The 21985-nt window shown below is 39.6% G+C and overlaps 1 protein-coding gene across 2 annotated transcripts in view; it reads right to left on the bottom strand.

Annotated features, from left to right (window-relative positions):
* Positions 1-21985, bottom strand: part of LOC307169623 (uncharacterized protein) — an 80675-nt gene that overhangs the window by 39708 nt on the left and 18982 nt on the right. The window contains exon 3 of one of the 2 annotated variants that reach the window (XM_079890351.1): positions 16058-17135. The exons of the other annotated variant lie outside the window; for it this stretch is intronic. The gene's annotated coding sequence lies outside the window, so the exon portion shown is untranslated. Of the gene's footprint in view, positions 1-16057; positions 17136-21985 lie in introns of those variants that run through there. 2 annotated transcript variants of the gene reach the window in all.

Raw genomic sequence — 21985 nt, 5'->3', positions numbered from 1 at the left:
TGTCTCTCAAGGTCCACTTACATGCAGAGCTTTACTGCAAAAAAACCCATTGCATCTTTATTCACAAAATATACATCTCTGACACGTGTTCACGGAGCACCACGATTCATCAGTGTTGTGTTGGAGAGAGAGCCAGCGATCTCATGGCGCAACATGCGTTGGAGATACATAATTTGTGAATAAAGATGTAATTGTATGCGCACATAAGGTATCTGTTAAAAATATCTTCTTTTGTGTTCTCCACAAAAGTTTTATGGGTTTGGAGCGACATGAGGGTAAGTAATTAATGACAGAATTTACATTTTTGTGTGAACTATCCCTTTACTGTTTTCTAATGTGGTTATAATTGGCCATTGTTCTGTTTTATAAACATTTTCAATATTTTAAAGATTTATTGTTTTGAAAAAAATGTTTATACAGAAAAGATAGATTAATTTGATCAAAAGTTGCAGTAAAAACTTTTAAATTGTTTTAAAAAAATTTTTTTAAATAAATGTTGCTCTTACTGAAAACTGTATCATAGTTTCCACAAAAATATGAAGCCGTACAACTGATAATAATCATAAATGTTATATATATATATATATATATATATATATATATATATATATATATATATATATATATAATAGATTGTATCATTATTTATTCTAGAATTAATAATACATTACAGAAATGCACTCATTAATTAAAATCATTAATCATATATCAATCATATTGTGTTATTAATCAACTTAACTTTTATGTTTTGTGTCCAGTGATTTTTCAATGTTTTTAACGGGTCCCAGAAAGAATTGTGTTTATAGCCCACTGGATCGATTACTCTTCACACTGGATTCTTTGAAGACGGACGTGGCAGCAGTTGCAAACACTTACAGGCTACATCCAAGGATGGAAACATCTCAGGTTTTAGTGATTAACACGTTCTTTCAGTGAATTTTTCGGGTGAACGTGGTAAAAACCAATAGGAAAAAAAGTACCACATGAGACGTGATATTTGACATTTTGAAAATGTTGAACATGACGCATATCGTCGAAGCAACGTTAAAAAAACAACGTTTTTTTACAAAACATTTCATCAATGGTGTGAAAATACGTATTTATAACATTAAAAAAATGTTTCAGCCACGTTGTGAAAATACGTGTTTATAACGTTTAAAAAATGTTTCAGCCATGTTGTGAAAATACGTGTTTATAACGTTTAAAAAATGTTTCAGCCATGTTGTGAAAATACGTGTTTATAACGTTTAAAAAACCCGACATCTGTCGTATTAAATACGTAGGATAAAAACGTTGTGACAACTTTTTCACGACGTGAAAAAAACGTTTTTGCAAAGTTTTTGTGTTTGCTGGGTATATAAAGCAAAAGCTGAATCCCGGGCTTTTTGGGCGATCATTTTTTAAGGTCCAAAAAGAGGACATGTCCGGGAAAAGGGGACGTATGGTGGTAGGGATGGGGAAATGAAGCCTCGTGAATCACTGAGGCTTTCCCCTGACTGTTCCGGGAAAGACTCAAAGTTTCGAGAGTGTGGAGAACAGCGCCACCTGGTGCTTATTTAAAATAAAGCAGCCAGAAGCCTAAGTTAGGGCAGATGAAGCAACCACAACACACTCTCAGTGTTATGTGAACAAATAAAAGCCTTACACGTTTGTGTTTGATTTGTCCATTAAATAAATTATTTTACCCATTAAAGTGTAACAGTAAAATATAAAATGAGCTTATATGATTCAATAAGATCTAACGTAGGCCTACTCACTCTCTCACTCTACACACACACACACACACACACACACACAGAGTGCGTGTTTGAGCTTTGTTTGTGCTGGTCTACAGCACTGTCCAACAGAAGACAAAGGTTTCCACCCCAGAAGTGTGAGGAGAAAAATTACTGTACATGTACATTGACTGAATATAAGACACATCAACAGTCAACAAATTATAAAATAAAATAATAAAAAATAAATTAATAATAAATAAATAAATTAATAAATAAATACATTTTTATTTTTTCTTCTTTTTTAGAAATGCATACATACATTGGAATCTATAAGCTCAAAATATTCCCAGATAGGGGAAGTCTTCCTTTTTTTTTGGCTGTTGCCATTGCTCTAAATCAGGGTTCACCAATCTCGGTCCTGGAGGGCCGCTGTCCTGCAGAGTTTAGCTCCAACCCCAATTAAACACACCTGAACCAGCTAATCAAGGTCTCACTTGGCATACTAGAAACTTTCAAACAGGTGTGTTGGAGCTGGTTGGAGCTAAACTCTGCAGGACAGCGGCCCTCCAGGACCGAGATTGGTGAACCCTGCTCTAAATACAAACCCTTCACCAAACACTAACACCCAATCTGACACCCAAAGTGAAACGTGCACGTGATTGGACAGAAAGTGAGGCTTCACAGAGAGAAGTTCCACTCTCAGTACACTTCCGGCTTCTAAACTGCTTGCAGTTCCACTCTGGCTCCACATGAGGGCGCTCACAGGACGAGTGCAGTTCCACTCTGGCTCCACATGAGGGCGCTCACAGGACGAGTGCAGTTCCACTCTGGCTCCACATGAGGGCGTTCACAGGACGAGTGCAGTTCCACTCTGGCTCCACATGAGGGCGCTCACAGGACGAGTGCAGTTCCACTCTGGCTCCACATGAGGGCGCTCACAGGACGAGTGCAGTTCCACTCTGGCTCCACATGAGGGCGTTCACAGGACGAGTGCAGTTCCACTCTGGCTCCACATGAGGGCGCTCACAGGACGAGTGCAGTTCCACTCTGGCTCCACATGAGGGCGTTCACAGGACGAGTGCAGTTCCACTCTGGCTCCACATGAGGGCGCTCACAGGACGAGTGCAGTTCCACTCTGGCTCCACGTGAGTTCCACTCTGGCTCCACATGAGGGCGCTCACAGGACGAGTGCAGTTCCACTCTGGCTCCACATGAGGGCGTTCACAGGACGAGTGCAGTTCCACTCTGGCTCCACATGAGGGCGTTCACAGGACGAATGCAGTTCCACTCTGGCTCCACATGAGGGCGTTCACAGGACGAGTGCAGTTCCACTCTGACTCCACATGAGGGCGCTCACAGGACGAGTGCAGTTCCACTCTGGCTCCACGTGAGTTCCACTCTGGCTCCACATGAGGGCGCTCACAGGACGAGTGCAGTTCCACTCTGGCTCCACATGAGGGCGTTCACAGGACGAGTGCAGTTCCACTCTGGCTCCACATGAGGGCGCTCACAGAACGAGTGCAGTTCCACTCTGGCTCCACATGAGGGCGCTCACAGGACGAGTGCAGTTCCACTCTGGCTCCACATGAGGGCGCTCACAGGACGAGTGCAGCTCCACTCTGGCTCCACATGAGGGCGCTCACAGGACGAGTGCAGTTCCACTCTGGCTCCACATGAGGGCGTTCACAGGACGAGTGCAGTTCCACTCTGGCTCCACATGAGGGCGCTCACAGGACGAGTGCAGTTCCACTCTGGCTCCACGTGAGGGCGTTCACAGGACGAGTGCAGTTCCGCTCTGGCTCCACATGAGGGCGTTCACAGGACGAGTGCAGTTCCACTCTGGCTCCACATGAGGGCGCTCACAGGACGAGTGCAGTTCCGCTCTGGCTCCACATGAGGGCGCTCACAGGACGAGTGCAGTTCCACTCTGGCTCCACATGAGGGCGCTCACAGGACGAGTGCAGTTCCACTCTGGCTCCACATGAGGGCGCTCACAGGACGAGTGCAGTTCCACTCTGGCTCCACATGAGGGCGCTCACAGGACGAGTGCAGTTCCACTCTGGCTCCACATGAGGGCGTTCACAGGACGAGTGCAGTTCCACTCTGGCTCCACATGAGGGCGTTCACAGGACGAATGCAGTTCCACTCTGGCTCCACATGAGGGCGTTCACAGGACGAGTGCAGTTCCACTCTGGCTCCACATGAGGGCGCTCACAGGACGAGTGCAGTTCCACTCTGGCTCCACGTGAGTTCCACTCTGGCTCCACATGAGGGCGCTCACAGGACGAGTGCAGTTCCACTCTGGCTCCACATGAGGGCGTTCACAGGACGAGTGCAGTTCCACTCTGGCTCCACATGAGGGCGTTCACAGGACGAGTGCAGTTCCACTCTGGCTCCACATGAGGGCGCTCACAGGACGAGTGCAGCTCCACTCTGGCTCCACATGAGGGCGCTCACAGGACGAGTGCAGTTCCACTCTGGCTCCACATGAGGGCGCTCACAGGATGAGTGTAGCTCCACTCTGGCTCCACATGAGGGCGCTCACAGGACGAGTGCAGTTCCACTCTGGCTCCACATGAGGGCGCTCACAGGACGAGTGCAGCTCCACTCTGGCTCCACATGAGGGCGCTCACAGGACGAGTGCAGTTCCACTCTGGCTCCACATGAGGGCGCTCACAGGACGAGTGCAGAATGAATGGAGGTCTATGGCGCTATACCCCTCAAAATCCACTTTTCTCAGGATATAATTTTTTGTCTAGTAATTTGAATGTTGTATTCAAAAGGAGATGCAAAGAAATTACACATTGCTGGATTTTTAGAGTCACTTATTAGTTTAAAAAGTCTTTTAAAGTGTCAATGACGTCATACACATCGTACGACCAGAGATACTGCTTTACGGCAATCCTTCAGTCACTTTGCACTTTCTTTTCTCTTGAGGCATCGACAACACAGCTGACACAGGCAAACACACAGCACAGCTGACACAGGTGAATACACGTGCTAGAAGCGTTCTTGTTTTGTTCAGCCACACTGAAGCAGAAAAGGCTGAGAAGTAGTCAGGGGGCCAAAACTGATATTAAAACTTTGTTGGACACTTTTTGGTACAAGTATACAACCTATCCAGTATTAATATTTAACCCCTCAACATGTGTTCTAGCCAGGTTGTCAGCTTAGAAAATGTTTTTTTGTCCATTTTAACACTATATTCTTAAAAATGGTAAAAGCGGATTTTTTTCCCAAAGTGCTTCCATTTTCTTCCATGTTACCTATTGTAATTTTGGGCAAATGTGCAATATAATCCAACTTATGTGCAAGCATGATGATTACAAAATAATAATCAATAAATACCACAAGAGTATCACACCACAAGGGGCACTGTTGTGTCAGCACAGCTGTGATTTGGCAGCAGATTGAGACAGCAGGTGTCAACAGTACAGTCTGAACAAAACTTATATAGGAGTGAATCACACAATCACACAACAGATTAACTTGATCTATTTGTCTACACAAACATTTACCTCAAGATTCTACCATTCTACCATCAAATGTTGCCAGAAACAGGTAAGCTAAACTGTTTTCCAACTAGCTACAGTATATACTTACCAGACATACACTCACCTAAAGGATTATTAGGAACACCATACTAATACTGTGTTTGACCCCCTTCCGCCTTCAGAACTGCCTTAATTCTACGTGGCATTGATTCAACAAGGTGCTGAAAGCATTCTTTAGAAATGTTGGCCCATATTGATAGGATAGCATCTTGCAGTTGATGGAGATTTGTGGGATGCACATCCAGGGCACGAAGCTCCCGTTCCACCACATCCCAAAGATGCTCTATTGGGTTGAGATCTGGTGACTGTGGGGGCCATTTTAGTACACTGAACTCATTGTCATGTTCAAGAAACCAATTTGAAATGATTTGAGCTTTGTGACATGGTGCATTATCCTGCTGGAAGTAGCCATCAGAGGATGGGTACATGGTGATCATAAAGGGATGGACATGGTCAGAAACAATGCTCAGGTAGGCCGTGGCATTTAAACGATGCCCAATTGGCACTAAGGGGCCTAAAGTGTGCCAAGAAAACATCCCCCACACCATTACACCACCACCACCAGCCTGCACAGTGGTAACAAGGCATGATGGATCCATGTTCTCATTCTGTTTACGCCAAATTCTGACTCTACCATCTGAATGTCTCAACAGAAATCGAGACTCATCAGACCAGGCAACATTTTTCCAGTCTTCAACTGTCCAATTTTGGTGAGCTCGTGCAAATTGTAACCACTTTTTCCTATCTGTAGTGGAGATGAGTGGTACCCGGTGGGGTCTTCTGCTGTTGTAGCCCATCCGCCTCAAGGTTGTGCGTGTTGTGGCTTCACAAATGCTTTGCTGCAGACCTCGGTTGTAACGAGTGGTTATTTCAGTCAAAGTTGCTCTTCTATCAGCTTGAATCAGTCGGCCCATTCTCCTCTGACTGGAGACCAACAACCATGCCACGCTCAAAATTGCTTAAATCACCTTACTTTCCCATTCTGACTTTCAGTATGGAGTTCAGGAGATTGGCTTGACCAGGACCACACCCCTAAATGCATTGAAGCAACTGCCATGTGATTGGTTGATTAGATAATTGCATTAATGAGAAATTGAACAGGTGTTCCTAATAATCCTTTAGGTGAGTGTATAGCTAGGCTAATTTACTTCCATAATTACTAGCTTACTTACTAATAGGTAAATTAAGTTTTGTGCAGATGTGTAATGGAAAATATTATGTTTTTAATTTATTTGCTGCACAGCAGCCTATTTTACAGTCTGCTATAGCTAAAAGTGTTAATAAGTTTGTTAGATAGCAAAGCCCTCAGCTTATGTCAGAGGACATTGTAGTGATCCACTCAGAAACCAATCAGACTAGTGTAGTGAAAAATTTCTTTGCCTTCAGATGAGATAACATGGATCCAGAGGGAGCTGTAAGCCTAGCGTCCAAAGAAAAACAAATAGGAAGAGATATTGATTGGGAAAAATGTTTCATTTGTCAAGACAAATATGGAAAATACAGCCAAGATAAAGCCATTTGATTGAAGTGATTTTTCAGGAAGTGGTCTCTTTCTGGAGATTATTGTAGTATAATATTGTGCAATATTGTTGCAATATAATCGACACACACCATTATTTGCATTGCGCTTAGCTTGACCTTGCTTATTCAATCCATTCAGTCTCAAAGGGATGAGACTGACAACCTGAGAGCCAACCTGAGAGCCACTGCTTTGATGGGGAAAAACATGCCTTTGCCATACGACTATTACATAGTTATTACTACTAACTAGTTACTAACCCCTAACCCTAAAGAAGTGAGAGAGCAGTTTTGTTAGGATGGAATTAATAACTATAGTGATATGTGAATTAAATATAATTTGTGTTACAACCTGGTACACTAATTAAGTCAAATAGCACCATAGACCATCATCTACAGTTCTAAATTTCCGCCTTGACATTAAAGTATTATAACTTGTGCAGCATTGCACTGTCTCTCCCTACAAGCTTTAAACTTGGCTTGACTCATTCCCATAGATATGGGTACTGATTGATAGAGGTTTTGGGATACTAGATTATGTTTCCAAGCTGATATTCACTTTGAAAACTGGTTCTCTTTAGGCGGAGATTGTTTTTTTCATGTTCTAGTTCTGTTGTCTCTTACACTGTACAATAAATGTTCATTCTGACACTTCAGCAGACATCCCATGAGTGTTGGCTTTCATTTGATACCATTTTTATGAATATGGTCCTTGTGGTTGTGGAGATATTCAACATTTACTGTTGGCATGTCGTGTTGAGCAGGAAACCAAAAAATTGGCCAAGTCATAAAAAAAAACATTCAGCTTGACAACCACCCTAATATCTTACCTATGGGTGTCTTCTAACTAAAAAAAATAGGGTGACAGCTTGTACCAAAACATGTCCGCAAAAGTCTTAACGGAAGCCCTTTTCAGAATTGGCCCCCTGACTAAAGCACAAAGAAACACTTCGCCTATGAAGCTCATGATGAACCATTCATGGATGCGTTGAAGATGCTAGAAGTGACATTCTTTTACACGGTTGTAGATGCTGTCAAATCTTCTGTTGAAGACAGGTTTGTCAGTTTCAGTGAAGTGAGAGACAAGTTCAGCGTGCTCCTCAACTTCAAGAGTCTGACACTAGGTGAATTGGGAGCACAATGTGAGACACTTAGTAAAACTCTATCGACAAACAAAGATGCAGACATCAGTGGAAGGGAACTTGCTCTTGAGTTGACAAACTTCCCACAGCTGCCGTCAAGCGAAATGACCCTGCTTAGCCTCCTGTCATTTATTCACACTCAGCATTGACCTTACCTGTTACTGTAGTCAGTGCAGAAAGAAGCTCTTCAAAGCGCGAACTAATCCACACACACCTGAGATCCACAATGGCCCAGGAGCGCTTATCAGGACTATTCTGAGTATCAACCACCAAACATGTGAGACTGTGTCATACGATGAGGTGATTGACGACTTTGAAGTCACGCAAAGTAAAAATCTAAATCTGTAGACTTATATTTTATTATAGAATTTTTTTTTTTTTTTTTTTGATTTAGTTTTTATGAACAATTTATTTATATTATATGTGTGTCATGTATATATGTTTAGTTTCATTTTTCAAGCTCACTTGCACTCATTCGTGTAAATATTTTTTTCATGTGTACGTTTAATGTTACACTTAAATATTGACAATCTTTAGCGTAATTCTTTTTTATATATACATTACCGGTCAAAAGTTTTAGATCTGTAAGATTTTTAATGTTTTTAAAAGAAGTATCTTCTGCTCACCAAAGCTGCATTTATTTGATTAAAAATACAAACAAAAACAGTAATATTGTGAAATATTATTGTAATGTAAATCATCTGTTTTCTATGTGAATATACAGTAAAGTGTAATTTATTCCTGTGATCAAAGCTGAATGTTCAGCATCATTACTCCAGTCTTCAGTGTCACATGATCCTTCAGAAATCACTCTAATATGATGATTTGATGCTCAAGAAACATTTATGATTATTATCAATGTTGAAAACAGTTATTTACATTTTTATTTCATGATGATGAATAGAAAGTTCAAAAGAACACCATTTATCTGAAATCTAAAGCTTTTGTAACATTAAACATTACCCTTCAAAAGTTTGTGGTCAGTAAGAATTTTATTTTTATTTTTGGGGAAAAGAAATAAAATAAATCAATAATTTTATTCATCAAGGATGAGTTAAACTGATCAAAAGTTACAGTAAAGACATTTATAATGTTAGAAAATATTCTATTTTAAATAAATGCTGTTCTTTTGAACTTTCTATTCAACAAAGAATTTTGAAAAAAAAAAATGTACACAACTGTTTTCAACATTGATAATAATCATAAATGTTTCTTGATCATCAAATCATCATATTAGAGTGATTTCTGAAGGATCATGTGACACTGAAGACTGGAGTAATGATGCTGAAAATTCAGCTTTGATCACAGGAATACAATACATTTTAAAATATATTAACAACGATTGAATGAATGAACAAGGAATAAATAGGCTGAAACTAACAAGGTGATGAGATACAGGTGAATGAGATACAGGTGAATACAATCAGTGATGATGAGTCCGGGCAGTGAGTTATGGGAAATGTAATCTGAGAGTCAAGTCAAGTCAAGTGAGAGTGAACAAGATAGTCTGGTGTGGAGTGCCCTCTGGTGGCTCTCATGGGCACTCCAGCTGGTGATCGTTACATGACCAGTAGTGTATATAATTTATATATACTTTTTTTTTTTTATGTACAATTCATAAATTTAATTTTATTTATTTGAGTTTCATGTAAATATTTATTCATATGTATGTTGAATGCTACACTTAATACACATTTATAAACTTAAATATTGAAATTGTCGTCTCATGTGCTTTCTCTTCCTTCATAACAGTGTAATGACAGTGTTTTACTCCGGTGGGGCCAATCTTCATGATCTTGCCTAGGGCCCCACAACCCCACGGGCCGGCACTGGCAGTACGAGCGGTAAACCGAGGGTAACACAGTTTGACGCCATTGACTGGCGACTCCCTCACACGTCCTTGGTTAAATTCGCAATTTTCTCACGGCTTACAAATAGTTGGAAACATTTGGGATATTGTTAGTAATCAAATAAACAAAGTATATAACAATGGCCTAATGGTTTTTGGATATTTTACTGCAAAATTCTTACATAGTGCACCTTTAATCTTGTGTTCTGTCTCAGTCACCAGCTGGTGTGCCCAGGTCGGCCACTAGAGGGCACTCCTCCTCTGACCTGTGCCACTCAGCCATGAACTTCAGTACCCATAATCCTTTGTCCGGACTCATCATGAATTATTGCATTCACCTGTTTGTCATTATTGTTTGTCTCAGCCTATTTATACCATGTTCTCTCTGTTATTTCTCATCGAGGTTTTGTAGTTGTCACACTGTACGTCTGAGTGCTCTCCCTTGTCTCTTGTGTTTTTATTGTGGATTGTTTGCAAGTGTTTTGACCCTTTGTCTGGCATATGACTACGATTCTGGATTTTCCAGTGAAGCTGCGCTTGGATCTTACTAAAGTCTCAGAGTGATCCGTGACGCGTTCCCCTCCCAGTCTAGGGGTCGGAGGAGAGGTAACAAAGGAAAAGAAAGTATGATAACGTAGAGATGTAGAAATATGTGCAAAACACACTTCAGTCTAAGAGTGAAAACATAACACAGCTTTAAGGAAAAGTAAAAGTATTTATTTCCATCATATATCAAAAAGGCTTAACAAAAGATGGGAATAAATCTTCAGGAGAGAGTAAGGCCTAAAATAATAACAGAACAGAAGCAACAACAAACTTTACCTTGATAGTGGAGCGGCTAAGTGCTTATGTTTGGCAGAATTGTTCAGTTTATGATACAAGCGTGAAAATTGGCATGAGCAGTCTCTATGGGTCACTTGACAAGAAAATTGTCCGAACCACTTGAAATTTCAAGATGGCGGCCATTTTTCAAGATGGCCGACACCTTAGTGGAGCAGTTAAGTGATACTAGCTGTGTCCCAATGTGAAGACTGCATCCTTCGAAGGCCTATGCGTCCTCCGAACAGCACACCATGCAGCCTTTGTAGGATTTCCTAATAGGGTATATGTCGAACGCCGCATTACGAAACCGGAAAACAGAACGCATCGCTTCCGGTTCAGGTCTTTTGTATGTGCTTCATGCATTTTTTTACTGTTTTACTCAAGATAACTTAAAAGGAGCGAGCAAAGATGATCATAACCAATGTCCCTCGCATGTGAAGATCGATATTTAAAAGTAAAAAAAAAAAAAATCTTCACACTAACGTTTAGATATTTAAATAGAATAAAAAGCCAATAACAAAGTGAGATAGGTAGGTTAGCTGATTACCTTAAAATTCCATAGATATCGGCATCAGTTCATACGGCTGTTAACACTTTCTATGACAAGCGGATGCGATGAGACCAGGTTTCCGGTTTCGTCATGCTACGTTCGACATATACCCTATTGTGCAGCCAGGTGTTTTTTGTGCTCCAGGCGGCAAGCAACGGTGCGAGAGTATGCTGCCATCCTGATAATTCATTTGATATAATTGAGTAAACAGCTATGGAGCCAGAATTGGCTATTGTCATTTTTATGTTTTATATTTTACTGGAGGACATGGTATTAAGGATGTTTCAGGTCATGTACTTTCGGCTTAGCCGAAGATTCAAATGTTCATTTATATCTTACCTGGATGCGATTTTGTAGGCTAGTGTATTCTTTTTATTATGCACATAAATGGACCATGGTAAATATATTTACACAGGTTTTTAACCCCATTTGTACGGAAGCGTATTGCATTCACTTGAGGAAAAAAAATCTACTCTGTTTTTCTGAATTAATGAGTTAATTATCTCAGAATTACAAGATAATTTTTCATGAAAAAAATTTTTTTGCTATGTTTTTCTGAATTAACGAGTTAATTATCTCAGAATTACGAGACAATTTTTCATGAATAAAATTTTTTTGCTCTGTTTTTCTGAATTAATGACTTAATTATCTCAGAATTCTGAGAATTTTTTCTTGAAATAAAAATATTTGCTGTTTTTCTGAATTAATGACTTAATTATCTCAGAATTATGAGATCATTTTTCATAAAATATTTTGTTCTGTTTTTCTGAATTAACGACTTAATTATCTCAGAATTCTGAGATAATTTTTAATTTTAAAAAAATTTGCTCTGTTTTTCTGAATTAATGACTTAATTATCTCAGAATTCTGAGATAATTAAGTCGTTAATTCAGAAAAACAGAACAAAATATTTTTTTATGAAAAATTATCTCATAATTCTGAGATAAATAAGTCATTAATTCAGAAAAACAGAACAAAATATTTTATGAAAAATGATCTCATAATTCTGAGATAATTAAGTCATTAATTCAGAAAAACAGAGTAGATTTTTTTTTCCTCAAGTGAATGCAATACGCTTCCGTACATTTGAATATAAAACCCAGTTGAATATAAAAAGTCCAGTGCGAATGTTACTCCCGCTCTTCATCGGCAGCTGTCAGTCACTGTTGCTAGGCGACAAGAACAATCCTCCGTAGGCTAGACCGGTCCGAGCGCTTCAGATGCGCCCTTTGAAATGGGACGGAGCTGTAGTTAGCAACAATTTGTTAATATTGTGACAATAGGCCTATATTTACTTTAATTTTCAAAATAACCAGTGGTGGTATGTAAGGAACTACATTGTTAATACTCGAAGTGATTTTCCCACACAGGACAGCAACACTACAAAATTATGTTATTTTACAATATGATGCATTGTTTTACAATAAACTACACAAAAGTATATAGTTTAAATGTATCAACCTTGAAAATATTCAGAAGTAAAATGCAACATATGCAGTAATATAAAAGCAGAACCATCATAAAAACCCTGACAAGGCTTTACTTTTACTCTTGATACCTTAAGTACATTAGATTATGCAAGATAATTTTGCTTAACTAAGGTTTGAAATATGACTAGTAGTTTTTCCCCAATGCGGCATTAGTGGTTATTAAAAGTACTTTAGTGTAATAAAGTATCTCAATATTTATTCCATGAGTCAGCCCTGCAAACCTGTTGGTAGACAACTTAGTGGATAGTGTAAATATGCAGTCAAACACTCTGGAGAGCATCCCAGATGATGTCCCACCAGCAGGAGGCCTTACCAGGGTCTCTATTGTGGAGCCCATCCCGGTCCAGCGGCACACCAGGGTCTCCCACTCAGCTGAATAAAAGTCTACATCATTTTTCTTATTTTATGTACTGTTAATGTTGATTTTGAGATGTTTAACGTACGTTGTAAATAGTTGGGGGAAAAACGTTATAGAAGAATTTGTTTCATGTAGAAATTATGAATGTCATTACAAAAATAAACAATGTCCAGAGCAATGAATTCTCTTTTATTTACACATTTAGAGTTGCATCATTTTTTTTTTCCTTATATATATATATATACACATATTTCTCAATCATTCTTTCAAGAAGAGAAAACAGCCTGTCCATTCTCTCCTGTGCTCTCCTCGCCTCTGCAGTCCCATGTCTTCTCTAATCAAGTCCAAAAACTCATCCTCTCTGTCTCGCCTTCTTCGTGGTGCTGGTGCTGATGCTACCCCTGGCTCCTCCTCTTCTTGGTCACACACTGCTGAACTCGGCCCTGGTGTGTCCTCAGGGATTGAGGCAATGAGGGTGCAATGCCTCTGTCCCAACATCTCATCCATGAGGACAAACCAGGGCCAAGTTTCAGCAGTGGGTTTCCCACTCACACCCTCACCTGTCCCAGGACACGTGCAATCCTAAGGCAGAGCAAATTAACCATGGCTTGTTAACAACAACAGCACAATACATTTCAGCAAAGATGTGATCTCAACTTTCTTACTTTGTATTTTTTAAAATCATATTCATATTCAGAAATCATATTCATGAATACTCAAATTTGGTTAAAACCTTTGTAGACATAGCTTGCATGACAGCACTACAAACACATAAAAGTGAAACCCCATTGCCTTATCTACTGATTTTCCTATTGTTGTGGGCTTTATAGGGTGAGTGATATTTCTTATTTACACAAGTTAGACAGACTAGTGCAAATATTACAATAAAATTTAATTTAATTAATTTAGTTTTTTTTTTTTTTAACTGCAGTATAATAAATTGAGCTGTCTGCTCCTTGCTCTCTGAAACAATTATTAAACTATTAGCACAAGTTTTGCCTCAGACCACCTGACAAATGAAGCCATGCAATGGTGAAGAAGGAGTTAAGGTGAAGTTTATAAGAAAGAAAAACTTGTGGCTTTTAACTCAGGTTTCACTAGCTATTTGCAGACTGATCTCATGAATTGCCGTATGTATGACACGCCAATTCGTATTTCCATTTTTGGCGTGCTTTCAGCGTGTTTATCAACGCCGTTGACTTCACGTTACATTACTGTATATATAAATATATATGACCTACTACCCAAACCCCGTCCCTAAACCTACCCGTCACTGGGGTTAATATCATTTATGAGTCTCCCCTACCATCCTAGGAAAAAAAATATCGCTCCCCAGATGTAGATATACATTTTGCTTCGTTTCGCTCGGACATTTAACGGCGTAGACATACACGCGGAAGATGACCGTTCGTTTCGGCTTGGACATGCACGCGGATAGCTTAAAATGCGTATAGATAACACGCTATACGCGTATATATATGTTGCTATTTGAGTAAATGAAAACATAATACTTACATTTAAATGTGAATTTGCCATCCACCAGCGAACGATGAATTATGGGGTAGGATAGTCCGCTAAGTGTCCATTTATGTATCCTTCCTTTCACGGGGAAACGAAGGGTGCATTTGGCGTCGCTTTAGACTTCGTCGCACCGCGATGACGCAACCGGCCTTCGAATACGGCCTTCGGAGGATGCAGAATTGAATTGGGACAGCCTTCATAGCGCCGCGGTGACGGAATCGGCCTTCAAATGCGACCTCCGAAGTGTGCAGCCTTTGAATTGGGACATCCTTCGTCGCTCCGCTGTGACGTTTCGTTGCGCCGCTGTGACGCAATCGGCCTTCAAATACGGCCTTTGGAGGATGCAGACTTCACATTGGGACACAGCTACGTGGTTTATTTGGTGATACAAGCATGAAAATTGGCATGAGCAGTCTCTGTGGGTCACTTGACAATAAGCCACCAACAGCTACTTGAAATTTCAAGATGGCGGCCATTTTTCAAGATGGCCACCACCTTAGTGGAGCAATTCTCTCATGCCAATTTTCACGCTTATATCATAAACTGAACGATTATATCACTTACCTGCTCCACTATGAGCTGCCTCTCTAACCAGAAATTTGAGAAAATATATATGTACAAAATAAAAATAAAAAACACACTCTGGAGGTCTTCACAGAGAACCCGAGACCCGTCGACCAAGGACCCGACACGGGACCCATGCGGGTTCGGGTCTATATTTTAAATGATCAGCCGGGTCCGGGTCGGGTCCGAATCTATTACTTCGGGTCCCGGGTCTGTTTAACATTGTGTGTAATACCCGTGCGATCGGAGTCATCATATCAGACTCGGAGAAAACCAGGCCGTGATTAGACACTGCTTGTGTTTTTTTGCAACTTGCAACTTGTAAAATTAGAACACTCAAAATAAATTGCGTTAAAAAGCATATTTTAGGTTGTTCCAGCTAGCGCGCATGTGCAGTCTCAAGCGCGTGTCATGTTTCTATGGCAACCAGTTACCAGAGCTTCAGTGAGGGACCGCCAAACCACGCTTTAGATTTTACAATATAAATTAACCGTCTTGTTTAATCTTAAAGTTTTAGTGGTCAGATTCAGACTCGATGCAGAGCAGAGAGCACGGAGATGATCTGGGTCTGGGTCCGGTCCGGTTAGGCATTTCTCGGATCTGCACGGGTCCGGGTCCAGCTTTTTAAATAATAGACGGGTCCGGGTCCGGTCCGGTTAGGCATTTCTCGGATCTGCACGGTTTCGGGTCCAGCTTTCAAATAATAGACGGGTCTGGGTCCGGTCCGGTTAGGCATTTCTCGGATCTGCACGGTTTCGGGTCCAGCTTTCAAATAATAGACGGGTCTGGGTCCGGTCCGGTTAGGCATTTCTCGGATCTGCACGGGTCCGGGTCCAGCTTTTGAAATAATAGACGGGTCCGGGTGGGTTCGGTGTAGCACAGTACGGGTCTCTTTCGGGTTCGGGCACGAATTTTTGGACCCGTGAAGACCTCTAACACACTCTCCCTACATTTCCCAGATAACCATAATCAAGTGAACAGAGCTAATAAGAAGTTATATGATACATTTTAATTACCAACAGAAAATGAAGTAAATGCCTGCTTTCACAATACCTTTTAGTTATCCACAGTTAAGAAGTCAACACTAAAATTATCTAATATGTTCCAGGTCCCTCACAAGGATAAACTGGCAAGCCAACTAACCGTTGTTGGCACACGTCAAATGAGTGTAGGTCATCACACACACTCAACACACACTTTTTTTCCCCCAACATTTTGACAAAAATAGAATTAAAGACAATTATGACAAAAATCAGTCAAGGCAAATCAAACACAGACACAATATAATTTTATCAGAGAAAATACAAATAGAGAATATCAGAATCCTAAGCAAACAGAATATTAATAGTAGTAAGCAGTAGTAGTAATATTAATAAGCAGTAGTAGTTATTTGGGAGTCTGATCACAGGAGATTACAGCAATTTCTTTTCTTCTCTAGTTCATCTTGAAGGATTTCACTCTGTTCTTGCAGTAACTCCTATCCATCATGTTCTTCCTCCAGCTTATCCCTGAGAGCCCAAATCTGCTCCTTATACATTTCCTCTGTTTTAGTTCTGGCATCATATTTCTCCCGAATCCTGTATAATTACATTTCATACCATGTTGTTTTCTCTCTTTGAAGATCTGCCATCATCTTCATTTGTTCTCTCTCACTCTTTTGTTGCTGAACTGAGCAGCTCTTGGACTAAAGATCATCTTTATCAGATCTACTGTCCATCTCCTCTCTTGTAAATCTTCCCAAACTCAACACAATGATGAACACATGAGGTCCAGGTGACAACATGGAAATACATTTCAATATTTATTTTACTGCTTGATCATTCGTCAGTGTCGTGTCAAAGAGACCTGGAGTATCAACAACAGTTACTGATCGACCATCAACTTCACCAACTCTCTTTTCACAAACCGTCGTGACTGAATCTAGTCTTAATTCACTGACAAACTCATCTCTTCCCAGAATACTGTTTCCTGTTGCACTCTTCCCATTTCCTGTCTTCCCGATCAGAGCAATCCTCAGACACTCCTGATCATCTTGTTCATCTTCAGCACCTGAAAATCACAGTGGTAGAAAGAAAACTTAGTGAAATGAAGCTCAGAACTTTAATATTGTTATGTTGGATTGTAGAAGTTGCAGCTGAATGCTAATTGATTATGAACTGAAAAACATCTTAAGTCACTTGCAATCATAATACTGGCTAAACCGACCGTCTGCTAGCGGTCTCACGTCACCCAGGTCAGATAAATCCCATCACATAGAGCCTCTTTCACCTAGATATCATCATATAGAGACTGTGTCTGTTCCCAGAATTAGGAAATACAAAAAACTCCTAAACCCATTAAAGGTATATTATATATATTCAAGGGTAAAAATGTAATAAATGTCCAACAAATAAAAGACAGATATAATACAAATGAGCAAATGATAAAGCTTGGGTTGCTGAATATTCAATCGCTTACTTCAAAAGCACTCATTGTTAATGATATGATTTCAGATAATAACCTAGATGTGCCGTGTTTGACAGAAACCTGGCTAAAACCAAACGATTACATTGCTTTAAATGAGTCCACCCCGCAAGATTACAGTTATAAACATGAGCCTCGTCTGAAACGCAAAGGGGGAGATGTTGCTGTAATTTACAGTAATATTATCAGAATTACTAAGAAGTCTAGTTTAAAATATAATTCTTTTGAAGTGTTGGTGCTTAATGTAACACTATCTAGTGTAAATGATAAATTACGTTTGAGATTTGTGCTGGCTACTGTATACAGGCCACCAGGGCACCATACAGACTTTATCAAAGAATTTGCGGACTTTCTATCAGAATTAATATTGACTGCAGATAAAGTACTAATTGATGGTGATTTTAATATACATGTAGATAATGAAAAAGATGCATTGGGATTGGCATTTAAAGACATCCTTAACTCTTTTGGAGTTAGACAACACGTGTCAGGACCTACTCATTGTCGTAATCATACTCTAGATCTAATATTAGTGAATTATGCCGTTGAAATTCTGCAGCAGAGTAATGACATCTCAGATCATTATCTAGTCTTGTGTAAACTTCATTTAGCCAAGGCTGAAAAGTCGACTCCGTGTTACAAATATGTTAGACCTATCACTTCTTCTGCCACTAAAGAATGCTTTATTAATAATCTTCCTGATCAGTTTCATCATCTCAGCATCCCAGATAGCTTAGCAGAACTAGATATAGCAACGGAAACTTTTAAAGGAGCTGTATGTAGTTTTCAGTGGCCTCTAGCGGTGATGTTTCAGATTGCAACCAATAAGTTTACAAGCGCGTGCTCTTACGCGTGCTCGAATTTATGAGCGAGCACTGTAGGTACTGGCCAGACTGAGACGAGTCACGCAACACACGGGAGAAAGCATCCCACAACATGCATGCTGGAAACTCAGGTAAACTCCCACTGCAACGTTACAATAATAGGCTACTTTTATCAGCTTGACGTTGAACTAATGCTCCATGCTCATACCATGATAAGTATGGAACCCTATCAACGTGCCGAATTTTGCCACTGCAAGCACTACTTCACTTTTTCTTTAGGAAATGTACATTCTAGGTTTGTAGATAAGGTTTCTCCATGATTCAAATGCCCTGCCGATGTTGAGCCGTGTTTTTTATCCGAAGTTCATCCGATTCACGTCTGGCCTTACGAGCTTCAGCAGAAAAAACTTCTTTTTTTTTAATATATATATCAATATGTGGAGTTTTTGTTGGAGTCTGTGTTTTGCTGGGCGCAGGTCGTTTCTTAGTGTTATCAGACATGTCATGAGTTGCAGTGTCGTCGCTGTTGAGTGCAAAGTCAGTAAGCTAGACGAGACGAGAGGCTCGGGAGCGCGCATGCAGGTGACGTCACTGGCGGTAAATCCAACCCGGGACCTTCACATAAAAATAAGAATACTTGCTTTCAGAGGTAATAGCAAAACCCGCAAAGTGGATAATTTTAATGTGGGATTACAACCCCTTCTCACACAGGCAATAAAAAAAAGGATTCGTTTTGGTAGAAAAGCTACATACAGCACCTTCAACTCTCTTCAACTTCGCATTTCATGGAAGGAGAGCTCGATTGCATACAGAGAAGCCTTAAAAGCTGCTAGATCTGCTTATTTTTCAACCTTATTAGAAGAAAATAAACAAAACCCTAGGTATTTGAAAAAAAAAAAAAAAACTAATGAAAAAGAAAGCTTCAACCTCAGAAGTTTCCAAGCAACACAGCAGTAATGACTTTATAAACTTCTACACTTAAAAATAATATCATGGACAAAATTATAACTATGCAATCGTCTACTACAGTATCGCATCAACCAGTGCATTGTAGTCTCCCTGGCGAAAAATTGTATTCATTCATTGCTAATTTACAATTATACATTTATAAATTACGTCTAATTACTATTTTAAATGAGCCAGCATCACACCATTACACGTCAGAGCCCGCCAAGGGGGCGCGGCCTTAGCCTATATTAGTCCCAAGCGACAACTTGCCAGGTTACTATAGTGCGTCTGGCTACGCAATACTCGTTCCCTACTCTCAGGGAACTGAGGTTACGATAGTAACCGAGTAGTTCTCTTTTGAATGGTCAGTTCGTATTGCGTAGCTTAACCCTCTGAGGTCGGCAAACGCGCGGGCGTGTTTTGCTGGATTTTCTCCACATTGTAGCATTATAAACTTAAATTACTCCGTCATTTATGGTCATACAGAAAAAAGAAATATAAAAAAAGAATCTGTGATATTTCTACTTTTGTATGTGTCCACTTACAATCAAATCAAAACATTGTGCGTTTGTAAAATAAAGAAAATAAAGAGGGTGTGCGTTCTGCCTCTCCGTCGCGGTGAACTTTTTTTTCTTGAGCACGTCTATAAACTGAAACCAAACTCAGCGAATACTTGTCACACGTTTATGAGCCATATACCTTTATAAACATTTAAGTGTATACTTTTAAATGATCGGATTCAAAACGAAAACAAATATTCTCTGTTTAAGTAATTTGTATAAAACCAACAAGATGTCCAGCTTCTCAAACGCTTGCTCATTAGATTTAATTTGGCCAAGCCCACTCGCACCAAACGGCTTCATGTTTTTACTATTATCTCATTTCATATCATCATAACGAATGGAAACATTTGAAGTAACATGATAATCAATATATTTTTCTCTAGCTTAGTTGTTACTGAAATCTTTTGGAAGATTTATACTGCTATAGGTTATTGTTATTATTATTTTATCCAGCACTGCACATAGCTTATGCCTACAAGGCACAACAAACCTGGTGTTCATTATATTATATATTGTTGGAAACATTTGTGTGTGTGTGTGTGTGTGTGTGTGTATTCTGTGAATTTTAAAAAGCAATTTTAACCAGAAAAATCTAATATGTATTTCCAAAATCGTGCAGGCCTTTCTCTTGATATCAGTATGTTCACTTTTTTTTTCAGGGCCCAGATGCCACTGAGGACTTCAACATTCACATGAGTCTCTCTGTACATGAACATGGTAAAGTGAAAATCAAACACCTTGGAAATGAAAGGTATGTATAATGTTTTTAGGAATGGCACAAAGGTCTCTGTCTTTGGATCATTGTTTTCAATAAGTGTTTTTTTGGCAGTTGTTGTGTGTATCTTTGGATTACGTTGTGTTGTAAATAAATCCAAACAATTTAAAAGCCATTCTTTTTTAAATTCCTCATTTACAGTATTGTGCAAGGTTGCTCAGAATGACAGGGCCTGATAGCTCCTAATAGGGCCGTTAGGGGAGGGTCTTTGTCTTTCTCAGGTGTGAAAACATAATGAAAACAATTACATATTAATGACCTCCGCATAAAGCTTTTTCACACAAAACACGTCGTAAAATTTTTAAATCAATATATTGTCTTCTCTGAATGAGCAGTCAGGGTGATTTTCACAGTTTTAGAGCAAATATTCTAGGCTACGTCATACAATTTTCAAAAGTCTTGTGAAGAAATAATCAGTATGGGTTTCATGACCTTATTTCAGTGAGAATTTTTTTTTTTTGTATTTTCACAAACCACGCATAAATGTCATTATCTCAAAACTACAAACTTTTACATACATGCTGCTGATATATTATTGTAGCAGAGTTAACTAATTATAAAATATAAAAATCACCATAAAGAAATTACCACTGTAGCACCTGGACCAATCAGACACACAAAAATTATTCATTTATTTAATCAATAATCATGCCTGTGAAACTTCCCCGAAAAACTAACATCCCAAATTAAGCTAACACACTGGCAGAACACTGTGTCTTGTTACAGGACACACAGAGACTGATAAGAGGATTTTACGATCCAAAAGAATGTCCAGAAAGCTGCGACTTAATTCTATGTATTCTATATATAACCATTTGAGAAATGTGTAAACATGTATCTAATTTTCCGATCTCATGATTTTCCTTTAATGTGGTTGTCTTTTGTATTCTTGTAAACTCTATTGGGTTCATATTTCAGACTTTGGATAATATGGTTAACCAAATCAAATGTGTGGCATTTTTGGTATCTATAAACTCCAATCTTCATCCCCGTTTTGTTAATTTACATTACATTCTGTTAACTTTGTGACGCATTAGTATTATAAGCATCTTAAAGATTCTTGTGTTAAACATCCAATCAAATTGCATGTTCAAAGGGACAATGGGTCGGAAAAATTTCCCTCCAAAGGGAAATCTTCTCATTGGCTCACACAGCTCCAGAAGCTGTGCCATCTTCATGCTTTAAAGTCACTGATCAGCTCTTAGCTCTCGCTTAGTCCCTTTCTGAAATGCTGACGTGAAGATGATGCTGAACTAGAAGCCTCTAAGGACCCACCAAGCTTGTGCCAGGCTGCGGCCTTGTCTTTCCATTCACCAAAGATACTCT

The sequence above is a fragment of the Squalius cephalus genome, assembly GCF_949319135.1.
Source record: "Squalius cephalus genome assembly, chromosome: 1".
NCBI classification, from domain to species: domain Eukaryota; kingdom Metazoa; phylum Chordata; class Actinopteri; order Cypriniformes; family Leuciscidae; genus Squalius; species Squalius cephalus.
The sequence above is the reverse complement of the archived record's forward strand: the minus strand, read 5'-3'. Positions and strand labels throughout refer to the sequence as shown.